Raw genomic sequence first — 14,192 nt, 5'->3', positions numbered from 1 at the left:
GATCAGCAGTTTCTGAAATACTCAGACCAGCTCTTCTGGCACCAACAACCATGCCACGTTCAAAGGCACTCAAATCACCTTTCTTCCCCATACTAATGCTCGGTTTGAACTGCAGGAGATTGTCTTGACCATGTCTACATGTCTAAATGCACTGAGTTGCCGCCATGTGATTGGCTGATTAGAAATTAAGTGTTAACGAGCAGTTGGACAGGTGTACCTAATAAAGTGGCCGGTGAATGTACATTTAATACAATTTAGATATCCATACAAATGTTCAATTTGAAAACGTCTATATGGTATTCTACTTACATCGATGGTCTCATGTAGTATGTACATTATATGAACAATAGTATTGGGATTTTTATAAAGTGCCTTTGTCAATGGTGTATAGATTGAAGTATATGCCCATGTAGTCTTTACAAACACTTGTAAAAAATATTATAAAGCACTTATATTTTTTGAGCATAATTGGGAGTCAGTTCACAAAGAGAGATCATTAAAGAGATAATTGGTTGAGTTTGGTGTGACTTGCTTCGCCCAAGTAGAGCCCTGAAAAGATTTGAGATAAAGTAGAACAGAGATTGGGTGACAGTGTCTCTCGCCCAAAAAAGCCTGTTTTATTTGCAAATGGTGGACCCTCTCTACATACATGTATCTAGAATGGGATTTAAAGAAAATCTGTTATCAGGATCACACATTTGTATCCAATGAAAGGTTCCCATAAAAATGTTAATACTAATTGTCAATCTACTTTGTAAATCTGCCTTTCACTTTGTTGTCATAACATTGTTACCTGTTTTGCTAGCTCTCCCTCACCCCTAACCCCTTCAGACATAAGCTGACATAGAAATGCTTGGTAAATCAGGTCATCTAACGGCTACATGAGAGAAGGGGGAGGAAGAGAGCTAGCAGAGCAGAGAGGAGATAATGATGATGAGACAGAGATTGCATCCTTGTAATAGACACCCCTGTGAAGTTTGCAGTCAGTATTAGGCTATGGGAACCTGTAATTAAGTGAAAATGTGTGATTCTGATGACAGGTTCCCTTAGATAAAGGTAGGTGTAATTTGTAGGTGTCTCAATACTTTTGTCCCTCTTGTGAATACCAAATGTACACAAGAAATATTTGTTCATGCCAAATTTGATGTGTATATTTATTTTGCATGTCAGAAAATATTAAAAGGAAAATATTATTAATGCTTGGCATATTAGATTTTGATCTGCTTGTGGGCAAATGTAGCCACATAGGAGTAGGAAAGTACCTATTTCTAGTCATTCACAACAACATAATTTTATTGCACAAACCTTAAATATTAGAAATTTGACATAGTCTCTCTGCAAGATTTATTCTACAAGATTGTTCCCACCCCTACAGCACATACATTGAGGCCTTCACCTCTATGTATTATCAATACAGACAACTTACTCTAGAGGACAAGGCCTCCAGAATGTATTCTCTTTGAATTAGAAACACATAAAACATATATGAATGAACCTAGAAGTATAATGGAAATGAAGAGTGGTAAAAAAATGTAATTTCTGCTCTCAATTTTTACTGTAGTTTTTTTTCATACGAAATTAAAAAAAAAGAATGTTGGGTGAAGAGAGCTATTAGATAAATAAAAATCTAAGCAAGAGTAGTTATTCATGACATTATTCAAAATGTGATAAGAATGAAGAAAAATGACTACAGCCTAGACCTGAACAGAAAATCAATAGCCATATCTGTACTTCTCTGTCCCAATAAGTAGCGCCATTCCAATGTAAGTCTGATTGTGAGATGTAGAAACAGCTCACATTTCTCAGCTTGCCGTGCTATTATCTTGCAAAAATTGGTTAAATAAAATATATAATTGCATTCATTTTTTATCCAATTTTTATAGCTAGTAATCTTGGGGGGAACAGAGCATTGTAGTGCCTGGTGCATTTTTCAAGTACCATCTATGTGCTGTAATTTACTTACAGAAGTATGAGGACATTTTTATCAATAGCTGTAATTAAAAGACAGATATTAAAGTACCTGTGCCTCAAGTCAAATAAGCCCCAGACCACCACCACAGCACCACCACAGCTGTGGTGGTGGTCTGGGGCTTATTTGACTTGAGGCACAGGTACTTTACTTATACATTTGTGATATCACTTTGATGGACTTTACAGTCTTGGTGCTCAGCTTAGCCCCTATCTCTACATTTATTGATCCATTTTGTATGTCTATATGACGTGTTATTGTGTACTATGGACAATGGACTGACCACCACCATGTTGTTTGTTTGCTTGGTTTTAACGTGTATGCTTTTAATGTCCAATATTTGATTTCCTATATTTATTAATAAAGATTTGCATTCAGAATTACGTTTTGGTACTTCAAGTATGATTTCTTGGTCTTGTATGTTTTTTGTTGGTATTTATAACACACACAGAGTACCTCCCTCCCCTGGATAAAGATCTTATCTTGTCTGTAGCTTGTGGAGTAAGTCTCTGCAAACAGTTGCTTGCTGGCGTGTGAGCTCACCTTGTAATGGTGGGGGGAGGGGCTGGAGGCAGGGAGGAGAAGCTATTTGTGAGAGTAATCTGCCATACCTGACCATAATTACAAGATTTACAGTCGGATCCAGGGGCAACAGAAATTGTATACACGCAGACTGATAGAGACTGGTTGAAATTATATCTGTGAAATTCTATACTTTTTGTTATTCTGAATATATTTAAGAATCTTGTATTCGTGGGAATACCCCTTGAAGACAGAGTTTCCCCTGGAAAAAAAAATATTAATAAAAAGTACAAACTGTGCACCTGTTGAAGGCATCTCTTGTTACAGGGGTGTAATTTAAACATACCCAATTGCCTATAAACTAGGATGGCGATATAAGAAAAAATTGCTTAATGCTGTGTTCTCTCATGACACATTAACTATGATAGGCACTACTGGCAGGGTGTTAATTACCCCAGTGATGTGATCCATTTCCGAAATGATGAGAGCATCAATAATTCACTAGTGCTTGCTAAAAATATTATGTCTCACAACTGAACTCCAGCAAATCAAAAAATAATCTTGTGTTGACTGGTTGACATTCACATGCTTTCTATTCATTATAAAAAATAAATGTATTGTTCCTACTCCAGGCAGTTTAGATTATAAAAGGTGGCAGATGTATAATGTGCCTGGATTTGACTGTTTGTAGTATTGAGGCAATGCCCAGCAGAGAGTAGCACAGATGCCGGATTTTAATGAAAATGAGTTTTACTTGTGTTCTATTAATGGGGTCTCTTGGATATGCTACAATGTTCCCTACAGTTAAAATGATAGAATCTTGTAAAATAATGAATTTAGAATGCACTGTTTGTTTGCTTCATAGAGACTCTGCTGACATCGCCTACTCGATTTTATTACCTCTGAGACAGTAATTGAATAATACAAAATGCGGGAAAGAACTTATTTTACATTAGTAAAGACAAGGAAATATATGTCAATTATATCAAGCTAAGTTATGGTTACAGTAGACTTTAACAAATAAGCAGAAGTTCCCAGACAGTGCAAATAAGTATCACATTGACCTTCTATTAGATTAGTTGTTATGAAAAGTTTTTTATATACCATCAATTTACAAACCACCAAAGTCAAAAGTGGTTCCCAAAATCATGACCGAGATGGGCATCTCGATCACAACATTCTGTGGCAACCACAGGAAGGATTGGTAAATATCAAACTATTTGCAATAGAATTCTATGCAACAGTGCTAAAACTATGGGGCTTATTTACTAAGTGTCGCAGATTGCACTTTCGTCAGACTGTTCATGGTTTTCAGGATTTGTGTTGCAGGGACAGGTATTTAGCAGTGGATTGTGTCGCACACAATCAGATTGTGGCACAGCTGAACTAATATGTAAAGTGTGACTAGATAATCTTTGCTATGCCACATGACCAGTGATTTGTATAATTAATCAATTTGTAATACTTGTGCTAATTGACAACAGAATAATTTTAACAGTGGTTTCTTTATTGTATTACAGTAATTTTGACTATATAATATGTAAAGTCAGAGGCCATTGGGCAATTATGGAGATATTTTGCATTTCTGTGGAAGGTTTTGGTTATCATTTTTCTTTATTTGGATATTTTATTTACAGTGGGTGAAATAAGTTTGTAATATGTCAACAATCTTTTAAGTGAATATATTTCTAAATTAGCTATTGACAACTCATTCAATCCAAACTGCTAAAGAAATTAAACCACAAAAGTCCATAAATTAAGTTATATTCTTAAACAAATTAAGAAAGAGGGACAAAACCCTGTGGAAAGTCATTACACCAGCTGAAATCTAACATCTAATTAAAAAAATAAATCTTGCCACTAAGTGAAAAAAAAATATATGCTGTTTCCACTGATGGCCTATAAAAAGGTGTATCATTATCAAGGTGGAACACTAGGAACATCTCATGATGGGTTAAACCAGGCAGCTGTCTCAAGACCATGGCAATCTAATTGCTACAAAACATACTAATAGCATTGGTTACAGAATAATTTTATACATAAGAGTATAATTTCACTATAAATCAGATACGACCAGATGCTGTCCACAAGATTTCAGACTTTGAAAAGTCTGAGGATTGAAAATTATTATTGGGGTAATTATTCAAGAGCTAAGGACAAGGACAACCTGTGGAGAGCTACAGAAGAACCTGTAACCAGCAGGTGCAATTGCTTCAAAGAGAACAATAAATAATGCACTCAAGCTCCTTGGCCTCTATACACATTCACCAAAAAGCATGATCATGTTTACTATACAACGGTAAGACAAACCTGTGAAATATTGGAAGAATATAATATGGTCAGATGACACAAAATCCTTGGATCCCATTATGTGCACCATGTTTAGAGGCTAAAACACCATGCATTTCACCCCAAAGATATCATATCAACAGTAAAGTAAGGAAGTGGGAACATCATCGTGCAGGCTATTTTTCAGCAAATGACATTGGCAAAGGTCATATTATTACAAAGGGTAGAAGAGATAAGACCTTCATGATAAATACCTACTGTCATCTACTAGGGTGATGAAGCAAGGGATTATGGTGGGCAGTATTGTCTTCAGCAAGACAATTATCCAAAACACACCTTCAAGGAACCCCTCAACTGGTTTCAAAGAAAGAAAATAAAGTTGCTAGAATGGCCCAGCCAATCATCTGACCTGAAGCCAATAGAAAATATATGGTAAGGTTCATCAAAGGAGCCACACAAAGAACCTTCTGGATTTAAAGAGTGTTTGTGAGGACAAACGGGACAAAATCGTACCTGAGCAATGCATATTACTACTTTCTCTATGCAGTTTCTATCCAGTTGTATCTATAAAAGCTCATGTCACCCATCAGAAATAACCCCCTCTATAGGGAACATTCATCTGTAGAGCTCTCCTGGGTCTGATGTATATATATATACCTAAAGAGTATTAACTCACCTAATGGATATTTTGCATGATTTCTGAAAAGTAAGGCAAGTTACTTTTAGGAAACTTTCACATGATAGTAGCTTATTCTCATGGAACGACTATTGTATCTTTTCAATGTAATTCATTTTCTATTCGGATTTAAAGCAGTATTTGAACACATTTTTTTTCTAGCCATGTTATGCTGTTGCCTTTGAACTCTATTAGACAGTCTTTGTTAGAAGAGTCTGTGACATTAATTGCTTTTGACCTGTTCTTAATCAGATTTCTTCTTACCATCTTTAGATTAAAATGGAATCAGTAGGAAATCAGCCTGTAATCAATCCATGATAGGATCTATGTCATCTTTTATAATACTCTTGTCTATGGTTAAGCCTATACTTGCTTCAATTAGACCTGTCACATTATTACTGCTTATTTAACATGATGTGATTTAAGGTGATGTCACATAAATTACTAACCTCTAGTATCCCGCTTAGAATACACCAAGCACAATATTTCCTTATCTTTAAAGTCTACTGTCGTTGTAAATATAATCATTTCATTAGTGCATCAGGGCTTGGGTAGTAATATAGAGGGTACAATAAAAAATATTTTTTTAAACCGTTGGCAGAAATGGAGCATTGTGCCTCCTCCAGGAACTGACAAAGTAGGTGCATGTTGGTGTTTATCTGTGTGTATAGCACCCTTCATCTAAACAAGTTGACTTTGGACCTTAGTCATCACAGCAACCTGCCAACTTACACAGAGAAAACAGAAATCTTGTGGATTGGCTGTTCATAAATGAACATCTCGGGAGCGACAAGGGGTCCAGCTAGGGTACATCGATTCCCATCAGACCCCCCATTGTCATGATCTGTAGGGTTCTCATCACTGAGACCACCACCAATCAGCAAGTTACGCCCTATACTGTTGATAGGGCCTTGTTTCATGGGAAAACCCCTTTAATGGCAGAAATTGGGACAATGTTCTCACAAACAAAAGCCCCCCCCCAAAAAAAAATGGATAGAGGGAAGCAAGAGCTAATCTATTTAATGTCGCCTTCTCAACTGTCTTTAAGCAGGAGAATCCCTTGGACAAAGTCGCGCCTGTGGAGCAACCTGGTGGTACTACGCCGCAGCAAGTCTAACCCGCTTTGCAGCGGGCTCTGGTGAAAACCGGATGCCACTTAGACTCCGCTGATGTTAGCTTACATCATTGTCATTGTGGAGGTTTGGGCCACTACCCCTGGTGCCTGACAGTATTGCAGTATATGGTGTTTTTACATTGGATTCATCACAATGAGCCACTGGCTCATTGTAGTGAATCTTCAGAAACCATTCAGCCTCGGGTCTGATGAAGACCTTGGGCTGTCATGGCAACCCATGCACAGCCGTCTTTTAAATGCCACCGGCGTCTTTGACCCTAATGACGCTAATTAGTGTGTGTCCATCTCTAACTCCCATAGTAATCAGTAAGTGTTCAGATTGTGTGTGTTTTTTATTTCGATTTTAGCACAGAAAATGTGTACATGCCTAAAGGTTGTTTTTTTTTTTTTTTTTGTATAAATGTTTTTATTGTTTTCCAAATGTACAGGTTAAAGTAAGACTTTACATCAATATGTCAAAAGCGACAAAAGTAAGCCAGGGCATATGCATTACAGCAAATAGGTAAAGTTCCAATTTGTATCAATATCTTAGTTAAGCCTTAACATTTCTTATATTGATATAATGTCGCTTAACAGGTAAATTTACAGTACAGAGGACCTGTGAGAAGTTTGTTGATGAACAAATACAGTAAAACGTAAACTATAACATAAACTGTAAACTGTACAGCCATTGACCTAGTTTAAGATAGGAATACTTAAAGAAGTAATATCATTTTGTGCCATGAACCCATTGTTGATATAAAGTGTGATGTGGACCTTTAATTGTCAGAGGGGGAGGGGGGTAGGGGGAAAGAAGAGAAAAGGAGAGGTCTACCCTATTAATCGTCGCTATGAGCAGAATTGGGTTATTTTGTCCCAGGGTAACTGTGTATAGCCTTATATAAGTCTAGGTATTAGTGACATAGGTACCTTCCAGAGGAAACTGCTACGTGACCGCTCCTCTGCCTATTCCTCTAACTTTAACCCAAGGAGCCCATAGTTTCAGAAACTGATCATGCTTCCTATCAGCCCAGCTTGCGAGCTCTTCTAACCTATAGAAGTGATCTATTTTCCCTTTCCATTGTTCTATTGTAGGGATTTCTTTCGTGAGCCAGTTTATGGGGATTAGGAGTTTAGCCGCTTGGACCATGAGCGTGGCTAGATGCGCCCTTCTTGGTTTCCAGGTGGGATTGGGTAACCATAAGAGTACCGATTCGGGGGTTAGTTTTAAGGAGGATAGAGTTATGTTATTGATTTGTTCTTCTACTAGTTTCCAAAAGGGTCTAATGAGTACGCAATGCCAAAAGATATGAGCGAGGGAGCCCCCCGGTTGTCCGCACCTCCAGCAGTTATCTGTAGGGCTCAGTCCAATGTGTTTCAGATAACTTGGCGTTCTGTACCATCTGGTAACGATTTTGTAGGAATTTTCCTGGACTTTTACACATCTCGAGAAGCCATGTGAATTCTTGTGGATCTTGGCTATGTCCAATGGGTTGCAGGAAATTTCCAATTTCTTCTCCCATTGGGCAATATATGCCGGCTTTACTGTGCTATTTGAGCTCTGCAGTATTTTACGGTAGCACAAAGAAATAAGGCCTTTATTAGGTAATTGGGTAAGAGTGAGATTTTCTAGCCAAGTATGTGTATGTTCTGAGAGATGTTTTGCTTTAAGACTGTAACAGATAGTAGTAATTTCCATGCTGTGTAGAAAATGTGTACTATGAAATAGGTTTGCCACCTCTCTAGGAATATCAGTGGCTTTTTTTGCAAGATCTAATAGTTATTTAGCTGGTTGGTCTTGTAGTAGTGACCAAACTCCTGAAGTGGCGAGGCATTGTGGGTTCAGATAATATGGCAATAATCTACCTGGCATAGCTGGTGAGGGTGATGAATAAGAGAGGGGGTCTGATGTTAGCTTTCTAGCTACATGAAATGTACCTTTTGTGATGTTACTAACCATCTGGAGTAGTGGACCTGGAATTAATCCCCATGCCCAAGCCCATTGCTGGTCAGTAATCAATGCTTTTTCGATCTCTAGGTCAGGACGTGGTTTGGTTGCGTCATGTAGCGTAAGCCATCTCCGCAATTGGACCGCTTTGTAGTATGTTAAGGGGTCCGGCAATCCTATTCCCCCATCTATTCTCTTCTTAACCAATCTGTTATAAGCTAACCTCGGATGTCCACCTTTCCATAAAAATCTGCGGAATATTGTTGTGACCGATTGAAAGAAGGTGTTGGGCAGGAAGATAGGTATCATTTGTAGTACAGGCAGTCCCCGGGTTACATACAAGATAGGGTCTGGAGGTTTGTTCTTAAGTTGAATTTGTATGTAAGTCGAACCTGTATATTTTATAATGGAAGTTTTAGACATTTTTTTTTCTTTTGCCCCAGTGACAATTGGAGTTTCAAAATTTTTGGTGTAATTGGACCAAGAATTATCAATAAAGCTTCATTACAGACATCTTACAGCTGATCATTGCAGTCTGGGACTATAGTAAAGCATCCAGAGAGCTTCACCAGAGGTCACATGGGGCAGAGGGGTCCGTCTGTAACTATGGGTTGTCTGTAAGTCGGGTGTCCTTAAGTAGGGGACCGCCTGTATATACAGCAGTTTAGGCATAACAAAAGCAAGCAGAATATTTTTTCTCCCTAGCCACGATACAAATGGTATATTATAAGATTTAAGTTGGGTAGGGATTTGTGATAAAAATTTCCCATAGTTATGTAGGAAGAGCTGAGCCGGTGACCTAGGTATTAGTACTCCTAAGTACTGAATAAAATCTGCTTTCCATTTGAAGGGGTATGTAGTCATAAGACGGGTAACTACCGTTTGGGGAGCTGATATATTAATTGCTTCTGACTTATTCACATTAACTTTGAAATTAGATACTATCCCAAACTCTTGGAGGAGTTCCATTATTGCAGGGAAGGCTTCCTCTGGGTTGGTGATCATCATAAGCAGGTCGTCAGCAAACGCAGCGTTTAGGTGTGAGGAGCTCCCTATTTGGATCCCTCTAATTTGTATATTTTCCCTAATGGCTTGTAGTAGTGTCTCCATGACCATCACAAAAAGTGAGGGTGATAGGGGGCAACCCTGACGAGTGCCATTATTTATTTTAAAGGATGGTGACAGGGTATTGTTGATTCGCACCATGGCGCTAGGTTTGCTATATAGTGACATCACTGACTCCGTGAATGAGGGTGGAAGACCGAAAGTGGTGAGAGTCTCGACCAAAAAGTCCCAACTGATTCTGTCGAAGGCCTTCTCGGCGTCAGTGCCGAGAAGGACCAGTGGGATTTTCTTAGATTTGGCCCAGTGAATGGCATGAATAACCCTATTGGAATTTTGGTTGCCCTCCCTGCCTGGCACAAAGCCAGCTTGCTCAAAATGGATTAGTTTTGGTAATACTTTGTTTAATCTGTTCGCTAGGAGTTTTGCCCATATTTTAATATCAACCTTAAGCACCGAAATCGGGCGGTAACTCGAACATTTTGTTACATCTTTTCCCTCTTTCGGGATAATTGAGATCGTGGCCTCCAATGCTTGAGCAGGCAGGGCAGTTCCATTCCTCAGGGACTCACACCACTCAGTCATTTTTGGTAGTAAGGGGGTAAGAAAGGTTTTATAATAGCTAGCTGGCAGGCCATCAGGCCCTGGGCATTTCCCTTTCGGGAGAGATTTAATTACAGCGAGTATTTCTTCCTCTGTAATAGGGCCTTCCAACATTTTTAGATCCTCAACTGTGAGTCTAGGGAGACTAAGTTTTTGTAAAAAATTTTTGATAGCTTTCTTAGTATGGGGCAAGTTGGGAATCATGTGAGGATTTAGGTTATAGAGCTTTTCGTAGTACTCTTGAAAGGCTAGGGCAATACCTGGTGTGTCTTCCCTCACCTCACCTTCATCTGTGATTATTTTCTTTATGAAGGCAGCATCCCTTCTTTTCTGTAGAAGCATGGACATCACTTTGTTTCCCTTATCCCCATGTGCATAGAAACGAAATTTAGAATTAAGATAATTGCGAGCAGCCTTAACATTTAGGAGGTCTAGAAGTTCTTTCCTAGCTGTCTGAAGCTCGGGTAGGTAAGCTATAGCTCTGGACTTTTTATGCAGTGCTTCTAACTTGGCAATTTTTGCGAGTGTAAGGTCTATTGCTTTCGTCTTTTGTTTTTTAACCCAGGCCCCCAATGATATAAATTCACCCCTTATGAAAACTTTGTGGGCTTCCCAATTAAATGTATGGGATAAATCAGGGTCCGCGTATGAAGAGAAATATGTTTTTAATTTATTTTGGATTTGGGTAATACGGTCCTCACTATCTATCAGTGTTTCATTCAATCTCCATCTCCAGTTAGGTGTTGGTAGGGATGAGAGTCTAATTTGTATGTTTACTGGGGCATGGTCCGAGATGGTAATGTTTTCGATTGTAGCTTTTCTGACGATGTCCAATTGATCTTTAGAGACGAACATGTAGTCAAGTCTCTGAAAGGTGTTATGGACTAGAGAGTTAAATGTAAAATCAATTTCGTCTGGGTGCATATATCTCCATATATCTACTAGCGACGCTTTGTGGAGTGCTTTATGTAAGCTTCCTAAAGATCTCTGTGAATGTATGGATTTGTTAGTGGAGGTGTCAACCAGGGGATTCAATGCTATGTTGATGTCTCCTCCAACTAACCTTATACCCTCTGCGTATCCATCTAATTTATATAAAACCTCTTTCAGCCATTGCACCTGGTTGATATTAGGTGCATAAAGGCATACCAGGGTGACCTTGACGCTGCCAATTGAACCAATCACAAAAAGAAATCTGCCCTCAGGGTCAGGGTATGTCATGTGGTGCTCGAAGGGTACGTTTTTGGATATAGCAATGCTAACTCCTCTGGCAGAGGAGATATGACAACTATGAAACCAGTGTCTGAAGTAGTGGGTAGGTAGTGAGGGGACTTTATCAAATTTAAAATGTGTTTCTTGAAAGAAACAGATATCCGATTTATATTTTTTAAGCATTCTAAGTACTTGAGACCTTTTTTGAGGCGTATTAAGCCCTTTGACATTAAAGGTAGATAGCGTCAAGGTCGCCATGGCACATGACTGTGGGTTAATGGTCTAATGGCTGATACAAAAAACCTAAAACTTAACTCATAAAACTTAAAGGTAAAAGTAGTTCTCTGGTTAGAGAATTTTTCAAACTCTAGTGTGGCCAACATGTCTGGGATCAGCGTCAGCCAGCTCCCAAGGGTGGGCCAAAGTGATTCCCCCATGGTGTGAAGGGGGGGGGGGGTTGTAGGGGGGAGGGAAAGTCAGTCCTGATCGGTGGTGAAGATGTCCCGGACTAGCTGTAAGGGTTTGATCACTCACCCAGGATGGGGGAAGGGAAACAGCCACTGTGCAGAACCTTCGTCCGGGGATTACAGTATGGGGAATAAAGGAGGTGTTCCAGTAGCTCACCATACATGTAGTCGGGGATGATGACGTAAAGTAAGTCTTGAGTTATTTGAGGTAAGTATCCGCTGGTTTAGCTTGTGCTGGGATGTTTCTTGACTCTCGGGGATTTATTCTTTGCTACACGGTTCCATTTTTCTCTTTGTGGGAGAGGTGGAAGCTCCATCAGGGACTCCGGGACTGCCAGCCAAGAGTTGATTTCCTGCGGGTCCGTGTCTAAAAGATCCCAGGCTTGCTGCAGATCATCCGGCACTCTGACCGTACATCGTTGCCCCTTGTGCTGAAATGATAGGCCAAATGGAAAAAGCCAACGGAATAAGATTTTTTTCTGGCGCAGAATCTCAGTAAGAGGGCGCAGAGCTCTACGCTTGCTAAGTGTTGAAGCAGATAGGTCTTGGTATAAAGTGACTTTAGAGTCCTTAAGTAGAATCTCACCTCTCTCTCTGGCAGCTCGCAGAGCTGCAGCGGCATCAGGGTAGTAATGTAGGCCGCATACAACGTCCCGTGGTGGTTCGTCTTGTTTTGGCATGGGTCTGAGCGCCCTGTGAATTCTTTCTATGCGTATACCTTCCGCTCTTTCCGCACCTAGGAGGTCAGCAAAGATGGCCGCTGCTGTGGCGGGAAGGGCATCATGTGAGAAGGACTTAGGGATACCTTTAAAGCGCACATTCTTCCGGCGGCTTCTGTTCTCCTGGTCTTCCAGCATTGTAAAAGCTCCATTCAGGGCCCTTAGTTGCGCTTTGTAGCCTTGTTCTATTGCTTCATTAAAATCTGTTAGCACGTCTTGTGCTTCTTCTAAGGTTTCCACTCTTTGCCCCACATGTCGTACTTCCATTTTGATGTCTGCTAGTTCTTTTAGCACTGGGGACATCGCTTGAGCTAAGGCTTTTTTCAGGAATGATCTGGAGAGCTGCCGTTCAGTTGTACCTGTAGAGCCAGCCACGCTCTGCAGACTCTCAGCGTCTGATTCATCTAGCGTCTCCTCTTCTTGCGGCGGGATCGCGGCCATTTTGTGTGGAGTGGAGAGCTTTTTACGGAGGAATTTATCCATCTCCCCTTGGTTTCTTCCGTACCTCGGGGTGCCGGAGTGTTCCCCGGGTTTATCTCTTCTGGGATTTCCCATCCGGAGCGAGATTGATAGCTAGATAGACGGTTCGGGACACCTTTACCGCGGGAGCTCACTCGCGTGCGTCCGTCTCGCTTCCCGGTCAGGCTCCGCCCCCCTAAAGGTTGTTTTTTCCTGAACAAACATAGCCCATATGACACATTTTCATTGTAATAGCTTTTGCTCATATTTTTCTTTAGTGTCTATTTCAATTTAAATTTCCACACTTTTATTACGGTACTGTATGTTATAAAGTTTGTTTATAAACCACCTTACTATTCAGGAAACAATATAATTGAAAAGATTAGTGTTTAATGGAAAACATAAGAAAATACTAATAATAACAATATTAACTTTTGGGAGTCTTTCTTATTTAGCTGCCATCATTAAAAATTCAAAGCATTCAATTGACAAGACTTTTGAGCTTAAATAACCTTAAATCTATTTATGCCCCTGAGTAGTTTACAAAATAAGACAAAGTGAAAAGAGTCCCTTGGATGCCAATCATTATAATATGAGAATTTACAGTAAACTTATAGGTTTAGGGACAAGAGGCTTGAGACAATTAGAATTTTTTATGAAAAGTTTACTATAACTTATTAGAATGTGACTTGCAGATCACAAATGTTAACTCCAGTATCAATCAATCAAGAAATAAGAAATAAAAAAAAGAAAATTTGGAACAACTTTTACTGGTCTGGACCACTGGTCTTCTATTGTTTTTATGGATAGAAGGAGTTTCATAATATGCCATAATATTCAGTAACATTTGAGATGAACAAAACTATTGATTTGTAGATTCAGTAAGAAACTGCCATTTTTGAAGATCCAAAGCAAATCATTTTTTTCTGCTTTATTTTGGACAAATCTTTTTAAAGTAGCACTTAGCTACTCGTTCATCCCAGAACTAATGGATGGGGAATGAGAGAGGGAGAATTAAAAATGTAAAAAAATTCACAAAACAAAATATTTTCAGAAAAATTGTAAAAGATTGTAAAGGATTAGAGAGAGTTATATCCCAGGACAATTGGAGCATTGCTTCATATCAAGTAGATTTGGAACTGAACCAAAAAT

The sequence above is a fragment of the Engystomops pustulosus genome, chromosome 1, assembly GCF_040894005.1.
Source record: "Engystomops pustulosus chromosome 1, aEngPut4.maternal, whole genome shotgun sequence".
NCBI classification, from domain to species: Eukaryota; Metazoa; Chordata; class Amphibia; order Anura; family Leptodactylidae; genus Engystomops; species Engystomops pustulosus.
This window is presented reverse-complemented; position numbering follows the sequence as displayed.